We start from the raw sequence: 8,625 nt of genomic DNA on the forward strand, positions 1-8,625 counted from the left end.
TGTTGTACAGCAAAGCAAATCAGCCATAGGCATACATATGTCCCCATATCCCCTCCCTCTTGCGTCTCCCTCCCACCCTCCCTATTCCACCCCTCTAGGTCATCGCAAAGCACCAGGCTGATCTCTCTGTGCTATGCTGCTGCTTCCCACTAGCTATTTTACATTTGGTAGTGTATATATGTCGATGCTACTCTCACTTCACCCTCCCTCTCCCGTGCCCCCCTTCCCACCTCAAGGGAGGGACATTCTCTATGTCTACCTCTTTATTCCTGTCCTGCCCCTAGGTTCATCAGAACCTTTTTTTTTTTCTTTTTTAGATTCCATATATATGTGTTAGCATACGGTATTTGTTTTTCTCTTTCTGACTTAGTTCACTCTGTATGACAGACTCTAGGTCCATCCACCTCACTACAAAAAACTCAATTTCGTTTCTTTTTATGACTAATATTTCTTTGTATATATGTGACACATCTTCTTTATCCATTCATCTTGATGGACAATTTAGGTTGGTTCCATGTCCTGGCTATTGTAAATAGTGCTGAAATGAACATTGTGGTACATGACTCTTTGAATTTGAGTTATGGTTTGCTCAGGGTACATGCCCAGTAGTGGGATTGCTGGGTCATATGGTAGTTCTATTTTTAGAGTTTTAAGGAACCTCCATACTGTTTTCCATAGTGGTTGTATCAATTTACATTCCCACCAACAGTGCAGGAGGGTTACCTTTTTACCACACCCCTTCCAGCATTTATTGTTTCTAGATTTTTGATAATAGCCATCCATACTGGGGTGAGGTGATACCTCATTGTAGTTTTGATTTGCATTTCTCTAAAAATTAGTGATGTTGAGCATCTTTTCTTGTGCCTCTTGGCCATCTGTATGTCTTCCTTGGTGAAATGTCTATTTAGGTCTTCCACCCATTCTTTAATTCGATTTTTTTTTGATATTGAGCTCCATGAGCTGTTTGTATATTTTGGAGATTAATCCTTTGTCTGTTGTTTCATTTGCAAATATTTTCTCCCATTCTGAGGGTTGTCCTTTTTTTTTTTTTTTTTTTTTTTTTTTTTTTTGCGGTACACGGGCCTCTCACTGTTGTGGCCTCTCCCGTTGCGGAGCACAGGCTCTGGACGCGCAGGCTCCAGACGCGCAGGCTCAGCGGCCATGGCTCACGGGCCCAGCCGCTCTGCGGCATGTAGGATCTTCCCAGACCGGGGCACGAACCTGTGTCCCCTGCATCGGCAGGCGGGCTCTCAACCACTGCGCCACCAGGGAAGCCATAGGTAGTGTTTTAATTTCATTCTTTTACATGTAGCTGTCCAGTTTTCCCAGCACCACTTATTGAAGAGGCTGTCTTTACTCCATTGTATGTTCTTGCCTCCTTTGTTGTAAATTAGGTGACCATACGTGTATGGCTTTATCTCTGGTCATTCTATCCTGTACCATTGATCTATATTTCTGTTTTTGTGCCAGTACCATAATGTCTTAATTACTGTAGCTTTGTGGTATAAATAGTTTGAAGGAGGGGAGCCTGATTCCTCCAACTCCATTTTTCTTTCTCAAGATTGCTTTGGCTATTCAGGGTCTTTTGTGTTTCCATACGAATTGTAAAATTTTTTGTTCTAATTTTGTGAAGAATGCCATTGGTAGTTTGATAGGGATTGCATTGAATCTGTAAATTGCTTTCGGTGGTATAGTCATTTTCACAATTTTGATTCTTCCAATCCAAGAACATGTCATCTTTGATTTCTTTCATCAGTGTTTTATAGTTTTCTGAGTACAAGTCTTTCACCTCCTTAGCCAGGTTTATTCCTAGGTATTTTATTCTTTTTGTTGCGATGGTAAATGGGATTGTTTCCTTAATTTCTCCTTCTGGTTTTTCATTGTTGGTGTATAGGAATACCAGCGATTTCTGTGCATTAATTTTATATCCTGCAACCTTATCAAATTCATTGATGAGTTCTAGTAGTTTTCTGGTGGCATCTTTAGGATTTTCTATGTAGACCAAAAAGGGGAAAATTTTGAAATGAAACACTGATGTAGTTATGGAGGATAACACAGAGGGTAGGTAGGTGGTTAACTGAAGAGATCAAGAAACTGTTATACAGAATGAATTTTAAATGGACCTCAATGTTCAAATCACCATGAATATTGACCTTAACAGTGGGGCAGTAGAGAGAGGGTGTCAGTGATATAGGTGTGGAAATCTTTAGTGAAGGATGGAGAAGGACTGGAAGTCAGGAGGCACCAGTAGGCAGAAAAGAAATGGCTTATTTCTGTTGGGGTTAGGAAACAATCTGCTAAATTTCTGCCTCATCTTAAAAATTGTGAGTCTCAAATTTTCAGAGAAAGATGAATGCCTACACAGATGTCTGTTATTAGTTATAATCTGATGATATATTTTAAAAACATATATAGAATTTCAGACAAATGGAAGTAACCAGTTAACTTTTTTTTTCAATCTAACTATAAGTAAACATTGGAATTGCTTAGGAACTCAGACTCTACTTTCTTGATGTTTTCGTGTTAACTGATTATTATGCAGGCATCACTCTGATTCAACCATGACTAAAAGCTCTCTAAAATATAAAAAGGCACCTGTCTGTCTTAGACAGCATGAAACATCAAAATATATCTTTAATAGTTGAGAATGTTTCAGTGCCTGCAATTATGATCTGAGCATGAATTTACTTATACAAGTGTATCATAATGAATCTGAATCACTATAACTTCAAAATTGTTTTCCTCAAAAGGTATGTGATGTAATTAAAAAAAAAACTTACTGTTATTATTTCAGTGAACCTGAACAAAACTCTAGATTATTGACACTCTTGTTAATCTTTGAAATACATTGCCTTTGGAAACAGAGGATTTCAGAAGATAAGAACCTTTTAAAAATTTGTGCCAACTTCCTAAGTTCATTCTATTAAAGTTCATTCTATTAAAATGTACCAATCACAGCACATAAGGATGAAGAGTAATTTTCAGCTTTAATATTATGACATTTTGTTTTGAAGCAACTTATCAAAATATTGCTATATCTTACTAGGACAACAAAATAACTTAAATTTTTATTCTGAAAAATGATAGTGGTACCAGTGTGATGTCACTGGTATGTGCATGAGAAATGCTAATGTAAATATGGTGGATGAAACTGGAAAAATACATGAGAGACTGGCAAACTTATTTCATATTAACATACAGAGACTGTCTTCAGTTTGGTTATTTTGACAGGTTGAAAAAATACTATTTCTAAAGTGTTTTTGTATGTTCAATTTTAATGTATTTTTTTCATTCCTTGATTTTCCCTATCTTTAGACTTCTCATTTGAATCAATACCATAGTAACACCTTATACTGTTGTAACTGCTTTTCTTAGTGAATTACCTTTTTCATTGGAATGTGTTCAAAATTCTGGTTTGTTAAAAATTCTTGGTTATTTTTTCTTCTAATTGTATGAATTTGAAGAGAATGAAACTCTGAAATCTCTTGCCTGGAGAGTTAACTTTACCCCTTCTAATTAATAAATTTGATGTGCATAAAATAAGAGCTTTCCAAAAATAATTGGATTATTTCATTGAAAATAAAAATTAAGCCTCATTATTAAACCTGGTTTCTTAGTCACACCCATGTATTGATCCCTACAATGTGTCAAGCAAGCATTGTATCAAACATTTCACATATTAGTGAATGCATTCTTTGTGGTTTCTGTAAACCAAGAAAAAAATTATATTACCCAATAACAACTTATATTAATAGCTGTGTTGTAGATTAAAGAAAAAATGTCATGAATATGCTTCAAAATAATTTGAAAGTAATTTGTGTTCCTGAAGAAAAAACAGTAAATCTAGGCAAATTAGGACATTACTGTGTCTTAAAAAATAACAATTGTTCTTTATTCAATTAATAAGAATGCTTCAGAAACAGTGAAGTGAGTACTCCAAATTATTGAATATGAAAGTACTACTCAGAAAAGAAGTAATTAAAGTGGAGAATGTACTATATGCTACACGTCTCTTTTTTAATAAAGTGTAGTTAATCTACAATACTATATTAGTTTCAAGTGTGTAACACACAACTGATTCAATATTTTTATAGAGTATACTCCATTTAAAGCTATTACAGAATAATGGCTAAATTTCTCTGTGCTGTACAATACATCCTTGTTGCTTATCTGTCTTTTACATAGTAGTTTGTGTTTCTTAATCCCATATCCCTGTTTTGCCCCTTTCACCTTCCCTCTTCCTACTGGTAACCACTAATTTCTTCTCTATATCTGTGAATCTGTTTGTTTTCTTATATACATTTATTTGTTTTATTTTTTTAGATTCCACATATAAGTGTTAACATAGAGTATCTGTCTTTCTCTGTCTGACTTATTTCATTAAGCATAATAAAATAGGTCCATCAACCTTGTTGCAAATGGCAGAATATTTTATGCCTGAGTAATATTCGTATATACATATATATGAATATTATTGAATAGACTTCCTGCTGCTGGTGTGGGTGACATGGTGATGGCCACAGTCAAGAAAGGCAAGCCAGAAAGAAGGTACATCCATCAGTAGTAATTTGACAATGAAAGTCATACTGGAGAAAAGATGGTGTGTTTATTTTGATAATGCAGGGGTCATAGTAAACGATAAAGGTGAGATGAAAGGTTCTGCCATCACAGGACCAGTTGCAAAGGAATGTGCAGACTTGTGGCCCAGGATTGTATCCAATGCTGGCAGTATTGCATGATTCTTCAGTGTATTTATAAAAAAATTAAAATATTTGCTCCCCCCTCCCATATATATATATATATATATATATATATATATATATATATAGGAGGGGGGAGCAAATAATTTTAGTATATCTATCTATCTATATATAATCTATATATCTCAAATCTTATTTCTCCATTCATCTGTTGATGGATACTTAGGTTGCTTCCATATCTTTCCTATTGTAAATAATGCTGCTATGAACATTGGGGTGCATTAATGTTTCTGAATTAATTGTTTTGATTTCTTTGGCTGTATACCCAGGAGTGAAATTGCTGAATCATACAGTGGTTCTATTTTTAACTTTTTGAGGGACCTCCATCTTGTTTTCCATAATGGCTGCACCAATTTACATTCCCACCAACAGTGTGCAAGTGTCCTCTTTTCTCTGCATCCTTGCCAGCATCTGTTATTTGTGATCTTTTTGATGATGGCCATTTTGACTGGTATGAGGTGATATTTTATTGTGGTTTTGATTTGCAGTTCTCTGATGATTAGTGATGTTGAACATTGTTTCATGTGCCTGTTGGCCATCTGTATGTCTTCTTTGGAAAAAGTGACTATTCAGGTCTTCTGTCCATGTTTTAATCAGTTTTTTTTTTAAATTGAGCTATATATACCATTTATATATTTTGGATATTTATCCCTTATTGGTCATATCATTTGCAAATATTTTCTCTCAGCAGGTTATCTTTCATTCTGTCAATGATTTCCTTTGCTGTGCAAAAAAGCTTTTAAGTTTAATTAGGTCTCATTTGTTTATTTTTGCTTTTATTTCTTTTGTCTTAGGAGAGAGATCCAAAAAATAAAAAAAATATTGCTATGATTTATGTTAAAGAGTGTTCTGCCTATGTTCTCTTCTAGGAGTTTTATGCTTTCAGGTCTTACATTTAGGTATTTAATCCATTTTGAGTTTATTTTTGTGTTTGGTTTGAGGAGATGTTCAAATCTCATTCTTTTACATGTAGCTGTCCAGTTTCCCCAAAACCACTTATTGAAGAGACTATCTTTTCTCCATTGCATAGTCTTGACTCCTTTGTTGTAGATTAATTGACCATAGGTGCGTGGGTTTATTTCCAGGCTCTCTCTTTTGTTCCATTGATCTTTGTGCCTGTTTTTGTGCCAATTTCTTGCTGTTTTAATTACTATAGTTTTGTATTGTAGTCTGAATCACAGAGTGTACCTCTAGCTTTGTTCTCTTTTCTCTAGATTGCTTTGGAAATTGAGGTCTTTTATGGTCTTATATAAGTTTTAGGATTATTTGTTCTAGTTCTGTAAAAAAGGTGTCATGGGTAGTTTGATGGGGATTATATTAAATCTGTAGATTTCTTTGGGTATTTCTTTGGACCTTTTAACAATATTATTTTTTCCAATCCCAAACCACTGAATATCTTTTCATTTCTTTATATCATCTTTAATTTACTTCATCAGTGTTTTATAAGTTTCAAAGTACAGGTCTTTCACCTTCTGGTTAAGTTTATTCCTAGGTATTTTATTCTTTTTCTTGCAATTTTGAACAGGATTGTTTTCTTGCTTTCTCTTTCTGATAATTCATTATTAGTAAATAGAAAAGCAACAGATTTCTGTATATTAATCTTGTACCCTGAAACTTTACTGAATTCATTTATTAGTTCTAGTAGTTTTTATATTTTTTTGGTGGAGACTTTAGGATTTTCTATATACACTATCATGTCATCTGCAAATAGTGACAGTTTTACTTCTTCCCTTCCAGTTTGGATGCCTTTTAATTCTTTTTCTTATATGATTGCTGTGGCTAGGACATCCAATATTATGTTAAATAGTAGTGGTGAGAGTGGGCATCCTTGTCTTGTTCCTGATTTTAGATGAAATGCTTTCAGCTTTTCATCACTGAGTATGATGTTAGCTGTGGGTCTGTCATAGATGGCCTCAAATATTTGTGTATTCTAATCAAATATTTATCTTTTACCAATTTTAGAAAGCATGTATCTCAAAAAAGAGGAAATAACTCCACTCAAAGGAGTAAATCTCCATTACCTGAAACAGGTAATTTCAGGATGGATATAATACTCATGGGAATCTTAAGTAGTGTTAAAAACCTGAAAATACAAAATCACATTAGAAGTATATAAATACAAGGTAGATAAAACATTGAATTTTTCCAGGTTAACATTTCATGTGTATTTACATGAATCATCAAGTTAGTCTGGCTATCTGAGCTATGTGGTATATTGGTCAGGCCCTTTCCCTTCTCTGTACCCTACCTCTAACTCTACCTACAGCATTCAACCTCCTGAAGCAGAAGATAAATGAAATCAATGAATGAAGCCAAGGCTTTTTCTCTCTGCCTCTATGTTCTTTATCTAAAGCCAAGAGAGCTGCCTCAGAACAGCATTCACTGATGCCTCCTTTCTTGATTTCTTTGAATTCACTGGTGTTTTGATTTTCAAATTTCTTAATCTATAATATAATATTATACTTTATTTCAGTAGATCCTTATTATTTATCAATTCTATTTTTGCAAATTTTCCAACTTGCTAATATCTATTTATAATCCCCATATCAATCTTCACTGGTGATTTTGTGATCATTCACAAACATGCATAAGGTGGTGAAAAATTTGAGTTTCTTGATGCTCATGTTCCCAGCTGACGTTGAACAAGGCAATACTTGGCCTTGTTTTAACTCTCAGAATGAAGACAAAAAAATGCCCTTTCTGTGATCTATTTAGTGCAGTAATTTCTACATTTTTGTGCTTCTTGGTTGATTTTGTTGTTTAAAATGGCCCACAAGCATAGCACTAAAGTGCTATCTAGAAGTTCAAGACGTCTAATGATAAGACTTCTAGAGAAAATATGTGTGTTAGGTAAGCTTCATTTAGGTATGGGTTACACTGCTTTTGGCTGTGAATCAACAAATCAGCAACATATATTAAATAAAGCATCTTTAAATAGAAAAACACACAAAACAAAATTATATATTGATTGGTTGACAAAAATGTGACTAGAGACTCTCAGAATCTAACTTTGTATTTCCCCAAAGAAGAGTGGTTCAGTATTTACTAATTCAGCAATCATGGTAACTGTATAGAACATAACTACCACAAATAATGAGAATCGATTCTATATTGTTTTATGTATCACTATTAATAAATAATACTTCATTTTGCTTTCTAATTCTTTTTTTTGTTTTGAACATCTTTATTGGAGTATAATTGCTTTACAATGTTGTGTTAGTTTCTGCTGTATAACAAAGTGAATCAGCTATACATATACATATATCCCTATATCCCCTCCCTCTTGCGTCTCCCTCCCACCCTCCCTATCCCACCTCTCCAGGTGGTCACAAAGCACCGAGCTGATCTCCCTGTGCTATGCAGCTGCTTCCCACTGGCTATCTATTTTACATTTGGTAGTGTATATATGTCAGTGCTACTCTCTCTCTTCATCCCAGCCTTACCCTTCTCCCCACCCCATGTCCTCAAGTCCATTCTATGTCTGCATCTTTATTCCTGTCCTTCCCCTAGGTTCATCAGAACCATTTTTTTTTAAGATTCCATATATATGTGTTAGCATATGGTATTTGTTTTTCTCTTTCTGACTTCACTTTATGTTTTTGTCTACTGTCAATTACTATAATCACTTAATGTATTTGTCCTGTTGTTGCTGTGATTTATTTTCATTGCTGTGAATGTTTATTTTTATATTTGAATGTTTATCTATTTTAACTTATTCAGTCAGTGGAAAACTGGTAGTTTTGAATTGTCTAGTGTGTGTAGGCAGGAAAAGAACCCATTGATTTTCTTGGGTGTCATTGTTCCTTGGGGGGAAAAATGAGCCTTGTTCAATATCAGGTTCTGCATATACACAGTTATGCTTAAT

The sequence above is a fragment of the Orcinus orca genome, chromosome 4 (assembly GCF_937001465.1).
Source record: "Orcinus orca chromosome 4, mOrcOrc1.1, whole genome shotgun sequence".
NCBI classification, from domain to species: domain Eukaryota; kingdom Metazoa; phylum Chordata; class Mammalia; order Artiodactyla; family Delphinidae; genus Orcinus; species Orcinus orca.